At 36.8% G+C, this 22,499-nt stretch overlaps 1 protein-coding gene across 1 annotated transcript in view; it reads left to right on the top strand.

Annotated features, from left to right (window-relative positions):
* The first annotated feature begins 936 nt into the window (after window positions 1–936).
* Window positions 937–22,499, top strand: part of PKIB (cAMP-dependent protein kinase inhibitor beta) — a 152,102-nt gene continuing 130,539 nt past the window's right edge. Inside the window, exon 1 of the mRNA XM_043592232.1 lies at window positions 937–988. The gene's annotated coding sequence lies outside the window, so the exon portion shown is untranslated. The remainder of the gene's footprint in view (window positions 989–22,499) is intronic.

Here is a 22,499-nt window from a genome sequence, read left to right on the forward strand (position 1 = left end):
AGGACGATTCTTCCCTGATGTGTAGCCCTATTTCCACTGCTAATGCCACAATTACAGCTGTGCTAACCTGCTATTTCAAAGCAGCTGTCAGACCAGTTTGAGCACGGTGCTCTTCGCAACTCACAAGATTAGCTCAAAGTGATACAGGTGCTCCTAATTTAGTTGGAGCAAAGTAACACTTCTAATTTAGGTAAAATAAATCATTGGTATGTTTCAGTATTTTGACGGACATTTGCATTTCTAGATCAACAGAGATGACTGACAATCTGTGGTTCTCCAAAAAAGTGCAGAAGTTAGCATTTCAAGGATTCCTTACATTTACCAATTTAAAACTCTATACCACTATGTTGGGATCTCCCTGGGCTGGAATTTGAACTAGACACAAGGACTAGTACACTAAATTAGTATGACTACAAATTGTTTGTTTCTTTCTCAAAAATTAACCTCAAAATGACAGAAAAAATTATTAATTCCAACTGTGAAGTAAAGATTTCTGAATTTTCCAGGTACTGTTTCAGTGATCTTCTTTGAAATGCAGATATTTAAATATTTGTTAATTAGGTTTATATTTTGTGCAGGCATGTGCAGGTTGGTAAAGATATAATGTTAAATAAATTATAGAATGCACAAATCATGGGTACTCACTAAATGTACTGATATGTTTGTTAGGCATTAAAATACTCATAATGATTGCATTTGACTAACATTTGTACTCACTTAACAAACATTTGTTTTCAAGAAATCTGTAAGATGTGCAAGAATTATCTTCTTTTTACAGTGGAAAGGTACCTGAGCAGTAGAGCAGTCACACAGTATGTTATAGAATAAAGACTTTAATAAAGGGCTCTGTCCACCATTCTGGTTGAGATAAGTACATAATGCAGATTGAACTATAAAAAGATCAACTTTTTAATTAACTGTTTAATTCTCTTTCTTACATAGAGACTCATGCAAAGGTGGACCACCAAAAATATCTACAAATTAGACGGTAAGTACTAGACTTCTAAATGACCTCTACACAAATCATTTCAAAGGAACATTCTGTTAATGATTTTAGGTAATTGCTTACATAGCTGTTTTGGAAAAATAAATTTCGTCTTAAAGATTTAAAATAAAATCAACAGCAAATTGTAGGTGAAGAGATGGGGCTCTATAGTGTAGGATCTGGGCAAACCAGAAAGTAATAAACCCATCTGTTTCATTTGTTGAGCAAATGTTTATATGCTCCTTCTTTGTTCTATTCATGGATATAGGCCTATAGAGAGAAAAACAGCAATCTTTTGTGGTAAGCACACTAACAATTATGATCCAAATGCTGTGGGGAACCCTGGGATGAGACTGATCCACTTGCTTCAGGGAATCAGGGAAATAAGGGAAATCAAAGAAGAAATTATATTTGAGTTAAATCTGGAGGTTGAATTGAACAATCCAGGAGAAGAGGAGGAGAGAGGCCATTTCCAGGAGAGGGACCAGTACATGCAAAGACTGGTAGTTGTGTAAACATACAATATATTTTAGAAGACGTGAGGAATTCAGCATGGCTTAAGAATAGCTGAGGCTGGAAGGATAGATGCAGTCATATTTGAAGTTTGGTTATGAGGTTTTTGCTTTTTATATTATAGGCAGCAAGGAGGCATTGGAAACTGATAGATTACGGCAGGGATAATTGATAAAACTCAGCATTAGGTTGGGCATGAAAGAGATACCAAATGCTTAAAACAAGGAAAAAATATAAAGAAGAAGATAAAGGACCTGCAGAACACCTCCTGAATGTGGCATTCCCTTTCTGATGGTAGGAGAGGAGTAATTTCATACCCTAATTTTGTGGTTTCCTACCCTGCAGGCCCTCTTTTCCTTTCAAATTGCCATTAGGATTTTAGCCTTTGGTTCCATTTCTTCTTATCTTAGCGTTCTGCTTTCTTTCAGAACATTACTTATGGCTGGTTTGAAGATCCTGTTCACTATCACTTAGCTCTCCCTTATTTGTAATGATACTTTTCAGAAGGCTAATCTTATCACAACATACAAGAGAAAAACTCACCACCTTGGAAAGTAAGACCGTGTATAATATAGAAATACCACACAAAAGTTCAGAGACTTGCCCCCGTTGTGAAATATCTAGGGATCTAGTGGTCTGGAGCATGTTGATGTATCCCTTTGAAGATGAAGGGCAAGTTATTGCACCTGCCTCCTCTAACACTAAGAAAGAGACAAACCCCCGTAGGCTTCTTTGGATTTTTGGAGGCAATATATGTTATTCCAACTTATTTACCAAATATCTCCAAAGGCTTCCAGGTTTTTTTTTTAATGTTTATTTATACTTGAGAGAGAGAGAGAGAGAGAGAGAGAGAGTAAACAGGGGAGGGGCAGAGAGAGAGGGAGACACAGAACTCGAAGTGGGTTCCAGGCATAGCGCTATCAGCACAGAGCCTCACGTGGGGCTCAAACTCACAAACTGTGAGATCATGACCTGAGCCGAAGTTGGACACTCAACCAACTGAACCACCCAGGTGCCCCTGCCAGTTTTGAATAGAACCAGAAAAAGAGAGGTCTCTGTATCGGATCTAGCCTGCCATACAAGCTGCTCCATAACTTGGGACGTATAACTGAACAGTTCTTATGGCTCTTGAAGGGGCAGAGATATGTAGAAATACTATTTGGAACCTTTGGCAGTCCCTACAAGTTCGTCATAGCACAGAGCTTTAACAATTTTGGAGCAAAGCTTTGCATTCTCTGTAAAAAAAAAAATCTCCTCCTTTTTGAAAAGCAGCTTCTGGCTTATTACTGGGCAAGTCATATGTAAATGAAAGCTTGATTCTGGACCACTAAGTTACCAAATCATCTGAGCTGCCTATCATGAACCAGGTATTTGGCAACACTCTAAAATATTGGGCATGTATAGCAGCACTTCATCATCAAATGAAAGTTGTATACACATGATCAGGATCAAGCAGGTCTTGAAGGCAAAAGTTAGTGCAGAGCAAACATCACAGGTGCCCATGGCCCCTATTTCTTCTATGTTGTTTCCTCCATTTCAACCTTACCTATGACTTGATAGGGAGCTTCCTAAGACCAACCTACTAAGGAAGAACAAAATTTGCAGTTTGGTTTACATGTGGTTCTGCACAATACGCTAGCATGACTCTAAAGAAGAAAGCTGCAGGGCTACAGCTCCACTCAGCGATAGCCCTAAAGAGCAGTGGTGAGGAAAATCCCTCCAATGGACAGAACTCAGAGCAGTGCATATGGTTGTTCATTTCTTCCTAGAAGAAGAGATGGCTGAAGACATGCATCTGCCCTGATCCATATGCAATTCTTAACATTTGGAAGAACAGTCAGAGACTTGGAAGGAGCATAATCAGAAAATTGGTTAGAAGATAGTCTAGGGAAGAGATATGTAGATAGACGTCTCTGTGTCTACACATAAGAAAATATTTGTGATCTATATCAATGGTCAACAAAGAGTGACACCAGTCTAATAATCACGTAAAAAGTTGCTATTCTGTGGATGTTGGTGAGGATCTATCCCCAGCTACCGCTGTCCTCTCCAAATAAACATAGAAGGTGGCCACAGAAACAAGAATGGAGGTTTTGGATGGACTCAGCAACACAAGGCTAATTTGGCCATAGCTGCTGTCAAATGCCTAACCTGCCAACAAACAAAATCTGATACACTGGTATGGCACCATTCGTCTGGTAGTCTTGCCAGGCACCTGCTGGCAGGATGATCATATTGAACTACTTCCATCATGCTGTTTTATTTTCATTGGAATAGATACTTCTCTGGATATGGATTTGCCTTTCCTATCTGTAATGCTTCTGCCAAAACCATCACCCTTGGACTTATGGAATGCCTTATTTGACATCATAGAATTCCACACGGCATTACCCCTGACTAATGGACTTATTTGACAACAAATGAAGTGTGGCAATGGGCTTGTGTTCATAGAATTCACTGAACTAAGCATGCTACCTATCACCCTGGAGCAGCTGGCCTGATTGAACTGTTGAGTAACTGTATGAAAATTCAGCTGTGGTGCCAGCTGGATAGCAACTTTGTGGACTGAAGTCATGTCTTCCAGGACTAGGTATATTATTTCAATCTGAGTCCAAAATACAGTAGTATTTTCCCCATGCTAAGATTCAAGGGACAGAAATAGGAATGTCTATGAACATTTTTCTTCTTATTTCTGTACCTTTTGACTTTTCTGGTTTGGAGATCTTAGTTCACAAGGGAGGGATACTTCCCCTAGGGGACGTAGCAATGGTTTCACTAGACTGACTGTTGAGACTAATTGGCTACTGTGAGTTCCTCGGGCCACCTAACCAATTGGCAAAAGGGTGGATTACTATACTATTGGAGTGATTGATTCTGACTATTAAGAGAAAATTGGGTTACTTCATTTTGGGATTCTTTGAGGTGTCTCATAGTATTTTTATGTCCTATGATAAAATTTAATGAAAAATTATAACTAATCAGTAGAGGCAGAACAGGTAAATGTACATACAGACTATTTCAAAATTAAAGTTTTGATAATCTGACTCAAAAGAAATTACCAGCAACTGAGATGCTTACTGAGAGAAAAGAGATTATGGAATGGCTAGTGAAGAAGGTGATAATATCAGCTATTATTATATGATCAGTTAGTGAAATAAGAAGTATTATAGTTATGAGTATTTCTTCCTTATTTTGCCATGAATTTAGTTTTATCTATACTAACTGATAATTTTCCTTTCTTATTTCCTTTTCCTAAAGAAGATAGTGGTTAAACTGATGTCTCAGTGTTTAGTTGCAGGACATGAAAAAGGGAGTGTGGAGAAGAAATCACTCTAAGGTGGTATCTTACATATACTTCTTTGGGGAGAGGAATAGTGTATTTTCAGTAAGCAAGAGATAGTTGCACGATGTTAGGCAGAAGCATGGTTTTTCTTTTACTTTACATGGAATATGGTTAAAAGAGGTATGCACTGATGACAGGTTGACTAGGAGAGAAAAGATTGTGCTGTGTCAACTATATTAAGCTAGGAACCACATTTCCCAGAATTCTCTTTGCTGTAAGATTACAAATTAAAGTTGACCAAAAGAGAACTTGCATCAGATTTGGAAGGCACAAGTGTGAAACAGCAACCTTTATTTTCTGGAGATTTCTGAGGTCAGTTAAAGTGACAGAGAGGAACTTTTCTTCCCAACTCTTGGTCCTCCTGATTAAGATCAGTTCCAGGCTTATCACCAGATGCATGGCTGTACTTGGACAGACACATTTCATAGACCTCCCCCCCAGCCCCCGCCATAGTCCCACTTTGGTGGCTAGATATGCTGGTCTTCTCAGAATTCCTTGAAATTATGGACAGTTTTACTTGCACAGGTGCTTCAGGAGAACTCATTAGAGACTCCTTCTTAGGTTCTCCTACTGTCGATTCCCTAGCTCTTCCCACAACTATGTGAGGTTTACTTCCTACAATATATTCCTTATCCTGCAACACTCATAGTGACTCTGCTTCTATGGCTGAACCACACATGACATCCAAGCTCTGAATTTCTTCAAATCTTCATAATCTTAAGACAACTAAGTGAGTTTTAAGGAATTAGGAAGTTTTCCTGTGCAAGTTTTCTTTCTTGAGAAATTTAACAAATATTAAATATCAGAAAGATTTAGAAATTAACAGTTTGATTATTGAAGAGAATGGTAAGACTATACATAACCTAGGTGATTTCATACTTTCAGAAATACATCTTGAACTTACTGAAGGAGAAAATGGAATTTAATGGCTCAAATAACTGAGAAACGCAGGTTGTATATATGGGCTTTGGGCATGGCCAAATTTAGGTGCTCACAAAATGTTATCAAAAGTCTCCCTCTCTCTCTGCACCTGCACATAGTGGATTTTACTTGGGTGGTTTCACCCTCAAAGCTCTCTAATTGGTGCCAAAGATGAGCATTGGTAGTTCCAGGCCTATATTCAACCAACTTGCCAACAGCAGTGGAAAAAGAGTACTCTTTTCCCAATACTTTTTAGCAAAAATCTTCAGCCTAATTTAGCTGACCTGACTTGGGTCATGTGCCATCTCTTAAGCAGTAATTGTTTATTCTGATTGTGAATGATAAGGTCAGAGCATACTCCTAGATCTGGGGCAGCCCATCCAAATATCATGCATTGAAAATAGACGGGTCAATAAGAAAAAGAGGGATTCTGTTGCCAAGGATGCTTGATGGGTAAAATCAATACATCTCCATGATAGCAGTTTTCCCACAAACACGTACACTTTCTTTTAATTCATAGACTTCAACATTTATTTTTATACATACATTGCTCCCATGTAACAAAAAACAACTATTTTATGCACAATAAATACTGCAGTCACCTCCTGTCTAAAGAGTCAAATGAGTGTTGTAAAGTTATCTTATTACTCTAGATCAAGATCTTTGCTTTGTAACTGTTAGTCTCAGACATAGCTTCTTATTATCCAGCAGTATATGACTGATGATATATTTGTTTAACCACCTACAGCAAATGTAATAGATGATGGTGGAGTAAATAAAGGATGAATTCAAAAAAATTCTCATTTGAAAATGAGAAGTAAATAACAGTTGTTAACAGAAGTAAATAAACAGTTGTTCTACTCATTAAGGATTGCAAATTCTTACTGCCCAGGACAGTGGGTCCTTTGGTCAGGAATCTGCATTACAGTGGATTTTACTTGACAGTTATTTTCTTCTGGGTACATTTGAGATCTGTTTTTGATGGCTGCCATATGTTAGCAACACACTTCCTATTGGTGAAGTTTTAGTGGTTGAGGGAATGCTTATGGGTTAAGCACTTACGAGCATTTGCTTGCCAGGTTTGGGGCTTTTCTAAAAGGGAAACATTAAAACCTTGGTAGGCATCCAGTTAATTTGCATTTGGTCAATGCTGTAGACTAGTAACTGGAAACTGAGATCATGTTGAGTCATAATTTCAAGAGAAATCTGAGTCTGTAGTTTCTATTTCTTAGCAGTAGGTTGCAATGCTCTACTCACCTTCCAACTCTTAGCTTAAAGGATTATAATGGTAAAGAACAACTGGTTAGGATTGGAAGTCATAATTAATTCTCTTCATATCTCTAGGTGGTATGACTGGGAAAACACTTTCCACTATCTTTTAATTAAGATAATTGGACTGGTGTTTCTGTCATTTTCACCTGAAAACTTCCTACCTAACACCTTCTTCAGGCAGGGAGTAGCAGTTGAGGTTCTTGGATGGGCCTGGGAAATCATTTTGTAGCTTCTCGTAGATCCTCTTCTTATCTACAACGTTGTTGTCAGACTCCTTGGCTTTCCATGCAGTAACTTTTTCTTGGGGTGAAACATTTGACTTTTTCAGTTTTTCATGCACAGAGCTACTTGAATCTCAGCTGTCCTGGGTTGTTATATGAGCCATAGAACAAGATTGTGTTTTCTCCTCCTTCTCCTCCTCCTTCTTCACTTTTAAACAGTCAAGATTAAAGTATTGAGAACTGGTTATAATATTCCAGGATCCTGACATGTTTTTACCAAATTCCCTCAAGTTCTAACCTCAGTAGACACATAACCTGAGTCCAAAGATATGACAGGTAGCAGTTTAATTATCTGCTTTGCTACTTCATAACACAGATGGATTGCATTCTAGCTAGAGAACATTCATTACCCTGCAGTCTACCTTGGGTTGGCCAACACAACATTTTTAATATTTGTCAGTGACAACAACTAACTTCCACATTATCCAGGATATTTTTAGTGATGATGACAGCAACCTCAATCTAATTATCTTAATTCAAAGGAAAAACAAGTATTTATTAGTTCACAAACCTGAAAAGGCCAAGGGTAGACCTTGGCTTGAGACATGGCCAGATTCAAATCAAATAGTGGAGTGATTTAAAAATGTCATAAGAAATTGGTTTCTTTCCATTTCTAGCTCTATTTTCCTCCACTCTTAGGCAGACTCTCTTATGAGCTGAGAAAAATGAGCATGGGAAACTCCAGGCTTCTCAATTTTCTAGTAGTTTAGTACCCTTGGTGGAAGAAGCCATCAAAAGTCCTGGGCTATCATCTTTGATTGTCCTAACTTGGGTCACATGACCAGTTCTTTATCAGTGACTAGAGTCACTGGCTCTCACTAGTCAGGCTTAGGTCTACTATGCACTCTTGATGATGAGAAGATGAGGAGATTCTTGAAAATAAAAGACATGGAAATAACAGACATGTACCACTGTCATAAAGAGAACTAGGCCAGGAGTCAAGAAATATAGTCTAATCACAGTTCCATCACTTTCCAGCCATCTGACCATTTCTGGGATTTAATTTCCTTATCTGTAAAATAAATACATGAATACTAAACTCAACTATTTCATGAGATTTTTGTTTTGGAAAGATGAGAATGTATATAGAACCTCAGAAGATATATATAGAAAGCAGATATTAAAATTTTTGGATAATATTTAAAAGCAATGCTTATGTTGCCTTAAAAACATGTTATTTTCAGCATTAAAAAGATATAACTACATAAGCCCAACCCCTAGGACAATAATGTTACTATCATTTTTAAATATTCCATCTCATCTTTCTTCTTTCTTTTTCTTGCTTTCTTCCTCCCTCAAAAACATTTTCTCATATAGCTATATAATCTATAATTTTCAGCTTTAATGGCAACATTTCATCTATCAGACATAAATAACTTTCCTAACGAGTCTTATATTGTTGGACATTTAAATTATTTCTTTTTTTAATGTTATTTATTTTTGAGAGAGTGAGAGAGACAGAGCACAAGCGGGGAAGGGACAGAAAGAGAGGGAAACACAGAATCTGAAGCAGGCTCCAGGCTCTGAGCTGTCAGAACAAACTCACATATGGCACCTGAGTGGAAGTTGGATGCTTAACCCACTGAGCCACCCAGGTGCCCCTTAAATTATTTCTTATTTCTCAACATTATAAATAATACTGTGATGAATATAATTATTTTTATGGAGTTGCACTTAGTACCAACATTTCTAAGGCTCTTGATATATAGTTAGCTGTCTTTTTAAAATACTTGTAGCAAATTACATCATTCTTAGCAAGGAATAGAGGTATAATTTCACTGTGCCCTTCCTGGTTATAGTGGATGCTACTGTTGTCTTCCTTACATTCCTTGTATTGTACCATTTTGGTGTATTCAGGTGACTTTCAGTGGGTGACCTCTGTATTTCTTTGTCTGGACTTTTTCTGGGATACAAAAGGCATTTCTTTCCAAGTGTGTGCTTCAGGTCAGAAATGCTGGGGAACTGAACAGCATGGAAGGTTTTTTTGTGTCTCGTGTCCATGAAATACAGCCAGATCAACACTAAACCATGCTGCACACCTAGAAAACTGATTTTAGGATTAACACAACAATCTGCACAACCTGAACCACAGAACTCAGCAGGTACACGATGTGGAGAGGTGAACTGGGGGAGAGAGAAGCCACAGAGGGCAGGGAGTGAGCTGTTTTTGCTTGTGGAGAGAGGACAGAGGGAGGGGGAGAGTACAGGAAAAGCACCCCCCCTCCAAAAGCAGCTAGAGAGAAAGTGAAAAGTGAAAACAGGAGTAGGGACTGAACTAAAAAGGGAGAAAGGAGAAAGGAGAGGGTTTAAATTCCATTAAGACTCTATAAACAGGGGGAATGCAGAGTCTGAAACTCCACAGCTTGATACCTGGCAGTGTCTGGTGAGAAGGGCAAATCCCCAGGAGCACAATGGAGTCTGGGATTCTTCGGGCCACAGGGGAAGAGGCTGTTCCCTTGTTGGGAGGACATCCGGTAGAGTCTGTGTTGCCCCAAACAGGAAAGATCCCAGTGGGCCTGGGAGAACAGCATTCTCTGGTGCTGGCACAAGGTCGTTGGGGGTGAAGCCTGGTGCCAAATGTGTGTTGTGATTTTCCATAATCCTTGAAATGCTGCTGCTACACAATCACATGAACTTTTTCTGGGGTGGGCCGGCACCTGGCCGCAATCTCTGGGCATCAGCAGCAGCGTGGTCCTGCGAGCATTCCTGGCTGCAGCTGGCATCCAGCCATTGCCCGGTGAGACCCTCCTTCAGAGGGCAGAAAGGGTCAAAGGCACAGTCCCTCAGAGATAAGGGGTCAGGAAACACAGCCACATCTGAGATAAAACTCAGGAGGGAGGTGCTGCCTGGGGCTTGGTCACAGACAGTATATAAGCGGGGAGTGGACAGAAGCCGAAGACAGGACAGGTGCTGATTGGGGAGAACAGAGTTCTGATACTAGAGACTGGGTAGCTGGGTGACGCCATTTTCACCCCTCCCACACATGCGCATACACACCTACAAGTGTCACAACAATCCACACCAGTAAGGTAGGCAGCACCATCTAGTAGAGAATGGAGCCATTACATTAGGCCCTGCCCAACTGAGCCAACCGCTCTTCAGGAACACAAATCTCTCCACTTACTTAGTTTACAGACTATAAAGTGCTTCATAGTTTGACTTCTAGGGGAAAACAAAGTAATTTCAAATGTATTTCAGGCTGTTCACTGGTCCATCTATTCAATTTTCTTTTTTTTCTCTTTTTTGTTTTTTTTTCTTTTTCTTGAATGCAGGAAAACATATATTTTTATTTTCAATTTTTATTAAAAATATTTATCATGCCTTTTTTCTACTATATTTTTTACTTTTGTGTAATTTTTCCAAATTCTATTAAACTTCCATCACTTCATTTTATTCTATTACAGTGTATTCATTTTTCAAATTTTCAAACGATTTCCTTTTTTTTCCCCTTTCCCTTTCTTTCTCTAATCTATCAAGCCCCTTTCAACACCCAGACCAAAACACACCTAGGATCTAGCATCATTTATTTGTTTTGTGTGTGTGTGTGTGTGTGTTGTTTTTAATTTTTTAATTTAAATTTTTTAAACTCATTAATTCCTTTTCTCCCTTCAATATGATGAAATGAAGGAATTCACCCCAAAAGAGAAGAAATGACAGCCAGGGACTTAACCAACACAGATAAAAGCAAGTTGTCTGAACCAGAATTTAGAATCACAATAGTAAGAATACTAGCTGGAGTTGAAAACAGATTAGAATCTCTTTCTGCAGAGATAAAAGAGTAAAAGAAGTAAAAGAAATCTCTTTCTGCAGGATGAAATAAAATGCTACAACTGACCTGCAATCTCAAATGGATGCCATGGCGGCAAGGATGGATGAGGCAGAACAGAGAATCAGTGACATAGAGGACAAACTTAAGGAGAACAATGAAGCAGAAAAAAGAGGGAGACTAAGGCAAAAAGCATGATTTAAGAATCAGTGACTCATCAAAAAGGAACATTAGAATCATAGGGGTTCCAGAAGATGAAGAGAGAGAAAAAGGGGTAGAAATATTATGTGAGCAAATCATAGCAGAAAACTTTCCTAACCTGGGGAAAGACACAGACATCAAAATCCAGGAAGCCCAGAGGACTCCCATTAGATTCAACAAAAACCGACCATCAACAAGGCATATCATAGTCACATTCACAAAATACTCAGGCAAGGAAATAATCATGAAAACAGCAAGGGAATAAAGTCCTTAACCTACAAGGGAAGACAGATCAGGTTTGCAGCAAGACCTAACTACAGAAACTTGGCAGACCAGAAAGGAGTGGCAAGATATATTCAATGTGCTGGATCAGAAAAATATGCAGCCAAGAATTCTTTATCCAGCAAGACTATCATTCAAAATAAGAGAGATTAACAGTTTCCCAGACAAACAAAAATTAAAGGAGTTCATGAGCACTAAACCAGCCCTACAAGAAATTTTAAGGGGGACTCTCTGAGGGGAGAAAAGATGAAAAAATAACAAAATAAATAAATAAATAAATAAATAAATAAATAAATACCGAAAACAGCAAAGACTAGAAAGGACCAGGGAACACCAGAGAAAGGACCAGAAACTCCAACTCTATAAGCAACATAATGGCAATAAATTCATATCTTTCAGTACTCACCTTCAACATCAATGGACTAAATGATTCAATCAAAAGGCATAGGGTAACAGAATGGAGAAGAAAACAATATCCATCCATATGCTATTTACAAGAGACCCACTTTAGACCCACTAAAGACACCTTCAGATTGAAAGTAAGGGCATCAGAACCATCTATCATGCTAATGGTCGACAAAAGAAAGCCGGAGTAGCCATACTTATATCAGACAATATAGACTTTAAAATAAAGACTGTAACAAGACATGAAGAAGGACATTATATCATAATTAAGGGGTCTATCCACCAAGAAGACCTAACAATTATAAACATTTATGCTCCAAATATGAGAGCACCCAAATATATAAATCAATTAATCACAAACATAAAGAAACTCATTGATAATAATACCATAATAGTAGGGGACTTCAACACTCCACTTATAGCAATGGACAGATCATCTAATCAAAAAATCAACAAGGAAACAATGGCTTTGAATGACACACTGGACCAGATGGACTTAACAGATATATTCAGAACATTTCATCCTGAAGCAGTGGAATATACATTCATCTCCAGTGTACATGGAACGTTCTCCAGAATAGAAAACATACTGGGACACAAATCAGCCCTCAACAAGTACAAAAAGATCAAGATCATACTGTGCATATTTTTAGACCACAACATTATGAAACTCAAAATCAACCACAAGAAAAAATTTGGAAAGGTAACAAGTACTTGGAGACTAAAGAACATCCTACTAAAGAATGAATGGGCTAACCAAGAAGATAAAGAGGAAATTAAAAAGTACATGGAAGTCAATGCAAATGAAAACACAACAGCACCAAACCTCTGGGACGCAGCAAAGATGGTCATAAGAGGAAAGTATATAGAAATCCAGGCCTTCCTAAAGAAGGAAGAAAGGTCTTAGATATACAACCTAACCTACACCTTAAAGGTCTGGAAAAAGAATAGCAAATAAAACGCCAAACCAGCAGAAGACAGAAAATAATAAAGATTAATGCTATAGAAACCAAAAAACCCCAGTAGAACAGATCAATGAAACCAGAAGCTGGTTCTTTGAAAGAATTAACAAAATTGATACATCACCACCCAGTTTGATAAAAAGAAAAAGAAAAGCATCCAAATAATAGAATCAAGAATGAAAGAGGAGAGATCACAACCAACACAGCAGAAATACAAACAACAATAAGAAAATACTATGAGCAATTATACGCCAATAAAATGGGCAATCTGGAAGAAATTGAAAAATTTCTAGAAACATATACACTGCCAAAATGGAAACATGAAGAAATAGAAAATTTGAGCAAGACCTATAACCAGTAAGGAAATCGAATTAGTAATCAAAAACTGCCAAAAAACAAGAGTCCAGGGCAAGAATGTTTTCCAGGGGAATTCTAGCAAACATTTAAGGAAGGGTTAACACCTATTCTCTTGAAGCTGTTCCCAGAAATAGAAATGGAAAGAAAACTTCCCAACTCTTTCTATGAAGCCAGCATTACCTTGATTCCAAAACCAGAGACCCCACTAAAAAGGAGAACTACAGACCAATTTCCCTGATGAACATGGATGCAAAAACTCTCAACAAGATATTAGTCAACTGGATGCAACAATACATTAAAAAAATTATTCACCACGACCAAGTGGGATTTACACCTGGGATGCAGGGCTGGTTCAACGTCCAGGAAACAATTAATGTGATTCATCACACCAATAAAAGAAAGGACAAGAACCATATGATCCTCTCAACAGATGCAGAGAAAGCATTTGACAAAATACAGCATCCTTTCCTGATAAAACCCCTCAAGAAAGTAGGGATAGAAGGATCATACCTCAAGATCATAAAAGCCATTTATTAAAGACCCAACACTAATATCGTCCTCAATGGGGAAAAACTTAGAGCTTTCCCTCTAAAGTCAGGAACAAGACAAGTCTCACCACTGTTATTCAACATAGTATTGGAAGTCTTAGCCTCAGCCATCAGACAACATAAAGAAATAAAAGGCATGCAAATTGGCCAGGAGGAGGTCAAATTTTCACTCTTTGCAGATGACATGATACTCTCTATGGAAAACTCAAAAGATTCCACCAAAAAACTTCTAGAACTGATTCATGAATTCGGCAAAATTGCAGGATATAAAATCAATGCACCAACAGTGAGGCAACAGAAAGAGAAATCAAGGTATTGATTCCATTTACAATTGCACCAAAATCCATAAAATACTTAGGAATAAATCTAACCAAAGAGGTGAAAATCTATACACTGAAAACTATAGAAAGCTTATGAAAGAAGTTAAAGAAGACACACAAAAAAAATGGAAAAATATTCCATGCTCCTGGATAGGATGAACAAATATTGTTAAAATGTCAATACTACCCAGAGCAATCTACATATTCAATGCAATCCCCATCAAAATAACACCAGCATTATTCACACACCTAGAACAAACCATCCTAAAATTTGTAGGGAACCAGAAAAGACCCCGAATAGTCAAAGCAATCTTGAAAAAGAAAACCAAAGCAGGAGGCATCACAATCCCAGACTTTAAGCTATACTACAAAGCTGTAATCATCAAGACAATATGGTACTGGCACAAGAGCAGACACTCAGATCAATGGAACAGAATAGAGAACCCAGAAATGGACCTACAAACATATGGCCAACTAATCTTTGACAAAGCAGGAAAGAATATCCAATGGGATAAAAACAGTCTCTTCAGCAAGTGGTGTTGGGAAATCTGGACAACGACATGCAGAAGAATGAACCTGGACCACTTTCTTACACCATACACAAAAATCAACTCAAAATGGTTGAAAGACCTCAATGTAAGACAGGAAGCCATCAAAATCCTCAAGGAGAAAGCAGGCAAAAACCTCTTTGACCTTGGCCACAGCAACTTCTTACTCAACATGTCACCCAAGGCAAGGGAAACAAAAGCAAGAATGAACTACTGGGACGTTATCAAAATGAAAAGCTTCTGCACAGCGAAGGAAACAATCAGCAAAACTAAAACGCAACCGACAGAATGGGAGAAGATATTTGCAAACAACATATCAGATAAAGGGTTAGTATCCAAAATCTATGAAGAACTGATCAAACTCAACACCCAAAAAACAAATAATCTTATGAAGAAATGGGCAAAAGACATGACTAGATACTTCTCCAAAGAAGACATCCAGATGGCCAGCTCACACATGAAAAAATGCTCAACATCATTCATCATCAGAGAAATACAAATCAAAACCACAATGAGATACTACCTCACACCTGTCAGAATGGTTAACATTAACAACCCAGGCAACAACAGATGTTGGTGAGGATGTGGAGAAAGAGGATCTCTTGCACTGCTGGTGGGAATGCAAACTGGTGCAGCCACTCTGGAAAACAGTATGGAGGTTTCTCAAAAAATTAAAAATAGAAATACCCTATGACCCAGCAACTGCACTACTAGGTATTTATCCAAGGATACAGGTGTGCTGTTTCAAACGGGCACATGCCCCCAATGTTTATGGAAGCACTATCAACAATAGCCAAAGTATGGAAATAGTCCAAATGTCCATTGATGGATGAATGGATAAAGAAGATGTGGTACACACACACACACACACACACACACACACACAATGGAGTATTATTCAGCAATCAAAAAGAATGAAATCTTGCCATTTGCAACTATGTGGATGGAACTGGAGGGTATTATGCTAAGTGAAATTAACAGAGAAAGACAAATATCATGTAACTTCACTCATAGGACTTTAAGACAGAGAACAGATGAACACAAGGAAAGGGAAGCAAAAATAATATAAAAACAGGGAGGGGGACAAAACATAAGAGACTCTTAAATATGGAGAACAAACAGAGGGTTACTAGAGGGCTTGTGGGAGGGGAGATGGGCTAAATGGGTAAGGGGCATTAAGAAATGTACTTCTGAAATCATTGTTGCACTATATGCCAACAACTTGGATGTAAATTAAAAAAAATTACAAAAAAAAAAAGAAAGAAATGCTGGGGAATTAACATACCCCAGGGACAGCCCTCAAATAATGACTGATGGGAGTTGATGAATATGTATAATTTGAGGCATGTGTTTTATACTATCATCTGCAAGATTATGCTCGGGTCATCTACCCACTGCTACCCACTGGTTGTAGCTGGCTTCATATGCATTCTTTTATTTCCACATTTTTATTGAGATATAATTGACAATAATATTGTACAAGTTTAAGGTGTACAACATGATGATTTGATATAGGAATATATTGCAAAATGATTACCACAAAAGATTAGTTAACATATCTATCACATTGTATGGCTACCTTTTATTGTGTGTATGGGGAGAACTTTTAAGATCTACTATCTTAGCAATTTTCAAGTATATAATACAGTATTAACTATTGTCAACATGCTGTACATTAGATTCCCAGAACTTATTATCTTCTAATTGGAAATTTGTACCTTTTGACCACCTTTGCCCATTTTCCCCACCCTCTCACCCCGGGCAAACCAATCTATTCTCTGTTTCTATGAGTTTAGTTTTTTTTTTTTTTTAGATCCCACATATAAATGAGATCATAGATTACTTGTCTTTCTCTGTTTTACTTCAATTAGTATAATGTCCTTTAGGTTCATCCATGTTGTCACAAATGGCAAGATTTCCACATTTCCTTCTTTTTTTATGGCTGAATAGTATTTATTATACATATACCACATTTTTTATCCATTCGTCATTTGACACGTAGGCTGTTTCTACACTATGGCTATTGAATGAATGTTGTAATGAACATGGGAGTGCAGACATCTCTTTGAGACAGTGATTTCATTTCCATCAGATATATACCCAGAAGGGATTGCTGGATCATTTTAATTTATTGAGGAATCTCTATACTGTTTTCCATAGTGGCAGTACCAATTTATAGAACACACTCTTGATCCACTGTCTTCTCTTCCCTGTCTTGTTTCCCCCCTCTGCCAAAGTCCTTTGTATCCTACAGACAAACTACTTATACTTGAAACCTCATCTCAGAGTCTATTTTTGGAAGGACACAAGATAAAACACCAGGATTAGTTATCTTCACTTAATTTTTAAATTGGCTAACTCAATAGGAAATGAGTTATTGATTATTTGTATCAACATAGGTAAATCTCAAAATATATTATTAAATGAAAGAAGCAAATTTAGAGAATTCATAAGTAGGGTAGTATTTGCGAAAAAAATAGCATATACAAAACAATTTTATGTATGCAAAGCAATGCCATATATGAAAAAATTGTATAAATGCAACATGGTATAAAATTTATAACAAAATATATGATGGAAGATTCTTGAGAATGGTAAAGCCAAAATTAGAGTTGCGAAACCTCTAGAGAGAAGGAAGGGGAATGTTATTTGGGAGGGTTACACAGGCAGGCTTGGTATATTTTATTTTTTAAGCTGTATTATAGCTCTGTGTATTTATATCATTCCATATGTTTTTTATATGTCTGAAATAAGTTGTTATGATTACCTACCTATATAAAGTAAAACAAAATGCTTGTAAAGAAAATTCATATAACACTTTAAAAAAAATGTTCATTTAATACTTAAAGAAACCTGGGTGTTATATTGTAAGTGATGAATCATTAAATTATATGACTGAAACTAATATTATACTATATGTTAATAAATGGAATTTAATTAAAAACTTGAAACTAAAAAAATAAAGTTAACTGTAAAAAAACCACAAATAAACCTTTACAAAGTACAAAAGACAAATAAATTTAAGTCTAATAGAATTGACTTTTAAAAATATAAATGTTAAGATACTGTAATGGAGGATATATGTCATCATGCATTTGTCCAAACCCTTAGAAAGTACACCATCAAGAGAGCTCTAATATCAACTATAGTATTTGAGTAATAATGATGTCAATGTAGGTGCATCCTTTGTAACAAGTGTACCATTCTTCGGGGGCATGTTGATAAGAAGGAGGCTATGCATGTGTGGGAGCAGAAGGAATATGGGACATTTGTATTTTCTGCTCAATTTTTCTGTGAATCTGAAACTGCTCTAAAAAATTCATCTACTAAAATGGACCAAAAAGTGAAATTTTATGTCAAAAAAATTGAAACAAGATTGTCTTGTTTCAAGACAAAACTAAAACCACCACAAAACTAAAACCAAAACTAAACTAGGAAACCACCACAAATATTATATTCATAGTATGTAGAAGTTACACAAATCAATATGAAAAACACAAAGGCCCTAATGGAAAAAAAAATGAACACAGAATTGCCTGGGTGGCTCAGTGGGTTGAATGTCTGACTCTTGGTATCAGCTTAGGTCATGACCTTGAGGTTTGTGGGATCAAGCTGTGAGTGAGTCTGGCTCTGTGCTGATGGCAGGGAGTCTACTTGGGATTCTCTCTCTCCTCCTCTTTCTGCTCCTCCCATGGTTATGCTCTCTCTCTCTCTCAAAATAAATAAATAAACTTAAAAAAAAAACAATCATAGGAACAGGAAATTCTCCAACAGGAGTAAAAATGGCTATGAAACTAGTTAACCAATTTGTAGTTAACTTCACTAGTAATCAAAGAAAAGAATAATAGGAGAAGAAAAATAGGAGTTAAAATATTCATCTCTAAAAATGGCAAAAGCTTAAATCTTGATGACTCTTAGTGCCAATTAGGAGGTAGACACACTCTCAAATGTGCTCAAAACATTTTAGAAAGTTGGTCCCTTTGCCTCAATAATTTGTCTTCTTGGATTTAGTTGTAAAGGTTCAATCAAGGCTGTAGTTTTCCTAGTCAGAGAGAAGCTGGAGCACCAGACAAGTTTGGGCTCACATATCTCCTCTACTTCCTAACGATTGTGTGACTTAGGGTAAGTTATTTCTTTCTTCTCACTGAACCTATTTCCTCAACTGTAAATGTGGATAACTATATCTGTCTTACAGAAAATCATGAAGATTAAATTAAATAATGTAATTAACAACTTGGTATAGGGTTGAACATTTAGAGTTATTTACCTGATAGCTATTTTATTATAGTGATATTTTTTGCAGAAATATATATAATCTTAAACTTTTGGACATTACCTAAAGGTCTAATATACAGAAGGGCAGGCAAAAATATGGTTTTCAGAGAACAGATGTGGCCATTAAAGATATTTCTAGAAATGTTTAATGAGAAAGAATATACTCATGTTAAATGAAAGAAAAAAATAGACCATGGGACTCCTGGATCAGTTGAGCATCTGACTTCGCTCAGGTCATGATCTCATGGTTCATGGGTTTGAGCTCTGCATCGGGCTCTATGCTGACAGCTTAGAGCCTGGATCCTGCTTCAGATTCTGTCTCTCTCTCTCTCTCTGCCTCTCCCCTGCTCGGGGCTCTGTCTCTTGTCTCTGTCTCTTTCTCTGTCTCTCTCTCAGAAATAAATATTAAACGAGAAAAAAAAATAGACCAGCATACAAAGCTGTACACAAATTATGATCTCATGTATCAAAACATATGCAGGAAATACACCCAAATTAACAGTAGTATTTCTAGACTACAGAATTATGAATGACTTTTTTTCTTCTTTATGCTTTTTGGTATTTCCAAGTCTTCTACCATGAACAGCATTACTTTCAGAAGCATAAAAAGTCAAAGATAATATGATGGAAAAGAATGTAATTTAATTTTATGCAAATATAAGTACCTTATAATAAGTATTACTGACAACATTTCTTGAAAAAGATATATTTAACATATTGCATACTGATTTTTTTAATCATATGATATATTGTCTCATGCCCTTTAAAATTAACTTTAACTTGCTTGGCTTTATGTGTGATTAAACAAATTGAAAACTACCAGAAAGAGAGAGAATCAAGGAAATAAATATGACATTTTAAGCATAATTTTTCTAAAGCACTTTGGCCTGAATGGCCATTAGGTCTAACAGTAGCATTTGCACATCCATTTGTTCACATATTTATTCGTTAAACATTAGGCCACATATTATGTGTCAGGTACTGTGCCAGGAATGAGGCATTTAGGAATTAATATGGGATGGTCCCTGTCTTCAAGGATCTCACACTTCAATAGACAATGACTGCACTATAACATTATATATGGTTTACATTAAAAAGTGCCGTGGGTACATAAAAGCAGGAGCTACTTGTGGTTTGATCAAAGGCATTTGTCAGACAGTATCATAAGTATATTTTAATATTAGGAATTCTAGTAAAATTAGATTAAAACCTGACCTATATTACTTTAAGTAAATAAATCTATGGAGGGATAACTTTTTCCTGAGATGAGGGAGACAGGGTTGGAGAATGTTAAAGTAAAAGGAATAAAGTTACAAAATCCTAACTATGGACCTTGAATTTGGGCTTATTTTGTCTATACGTTGTCCTAGGAGTTTATAGTTTCACTGTTTTTCAAACAGATTTGTTGAACAAAGGTGATAAAGATTTTCAGGTTTGTGAAGTCATCAGATCTTTCCAGAAAAACAAATATCAATGAAAAAAGAAATATAGAAAACAGCACTGAGGAAAAATAGAATTATTTCTTATTTTAAATGCAGAAGACAAAAATTTATTTAAAATGCATTAACTGGAGGTGGTGTCTGGGTGGCTCAGTCAGTTAAGCATCTGATTCTTGATTTTGGCTCAGGTCATGATCTCATGGTTTGTGAATTCGAGCCCTGTGTTGGGGCTCTGTGTTGGTACAGATCCTGCTTAGGATTCTCTCTTCTTCCCTCTCTGCCTCACCTCCCCCCAGGAAATAAATTTTAAAGATTTATGAAAAAAAATAGAATGAACTAGCTGGAGAGAAATGGAAAAGAGCATATTTAGGGGGAAAAAGATAATCTCTTTATTAAATTTAGCATAAAGGTGTAAAACTTTGTGAGCAGGAATTATTTTATGATGGTGTTAAAACAGAGGAGAAATGTGCTTGGTGAGAAATGAACAAATATTACTTGAGTTAGATGAAAATGTGAATAGTATTTATAAGAGCCAGGAAGATCAATTCTGCTTCAAACGTGAGTGAAAGGAGACATGGGAGGTATGGACAAAAAAAAATCAGGGTTCAAGCAAGACATTTTGAGAGACTTGGCAAATGAATTAGCATCATGTACGATACTTCATGCTAGCAGGATTGCTAATTCACGTGGGTAAAAAAGGGTAATATAATTTCTTGACCTCTCCCCTGTGACACCTTTCTAAAATCTTGAATTCTACTTGTTCAAAATGGAACTCATCAATTTCTCATGCAAAATCATCTGGACTTATCTGTTACTATTAATTACAACACTGATTTTGTAGTCACCAAGATATCAAACTGTTATTTTTTGTCTTTTCCATTTCCTACATTCAGTTATATGCCTGGTTGTCCAGGTTCCCTCTATAAAATCAATCCTTACTTCCTTTTGTTTCCAAGGTCACTACAGTAATCTTCGTCTCTGTTGGTTCCTGCCTGGGCTCTGAGAGCCTGCCTCTCTTTCCCACAATGTACATGGTTAATGATGTAATCTTTTGATGGTTAGATCTGATCATATTTCTCCACCTGCTCAAACCCCTTCCAAGATTTGTTACTTCAGAATAGTCAGGAGTTTAAGGTTACCATAGCTTACCTACAACCTACTTTCTCAGGTTTATTTCAAATTATTTTCTCATTGACTTCTTACATTTTAATCACATTGGACTTTTCATTGATGCACAACCATGCTTTTCCACCTCCATATCTTTGCATTTGTATTTTCTTTGCATGAAATATCCTCCTTTTCCCCTTCTAGCCTATATTCCCTAACATATTCTTCAAGAGCCATCTTTATTTATTTATTTTATTACTATTATTTAAAAAATTTTTTAAAGTTGTTTTGGGAGAGAGAGACAGACAGACAGAGCACAAACGGGTGAGGGGCAGAGAGAGAGAGAGGGAGACACAGAATCCAAAGCAGGCTCCAGGCTCTGAGCTGTCAGCACAGAGCCTGACGCGGGGCTCAAACTCATGGACTGTGAGATCATGACCTGAGCCAAAGTGATGCTTAACCGACTGAGCCACCCAGGCACCCCAATCACTTGGAACTGTTTTCTCATTTAAAGTCTCTTCCTATTATTTTTTAATGCCACTTCCTTTATCTTCTCTTACAAGAATATATTAATTATTTTTATTCCCCATAAAAGACTAGATTATAGTCTTTTACACAGCAGAGATTTGTGTATTCATTTTTATGGCTCTCTACACCAGATTTGGCACTCAGTAAGTATTTCTTGAAATGAATATTAGTCAATAACTGGAAACAAAACAAAGTGCTATTTACAAAAATATAATGTACTTAATCATCTATTCATGAAAATTTTTAAATTTAAGACATATCATCTCTTAATTAAAAATATTATACCACAAAATAAGAGTTATCTTCTGGGCCCCATGTATCAAGATCAGGTTACAAATGATGAATATTATTGCTGATAGTAAAGTGGCATCCTCTCTACAATTCAGCCGGAGGAAATCTGAATTGTTCTTACACAAGTATCCACATAAAATAAATGATACATGTTA

The sequence above is a fragment of the Prionailurus bengalensis genome, chromosome B2, assembly GCF_016509475.1.
Source record: "Prionailurus bengalensis isolate Pbe53 chromosome B2, Fcat_Pben_1.1_paternal_pri, whole genome shotgun sequence".
NCBI classification, from domain to species: Eukaryota; Metazoa; Chordata; class Mammalia; order Carnivora; family Felidae; genus Prionailurus; species Prionailurus bengalensis.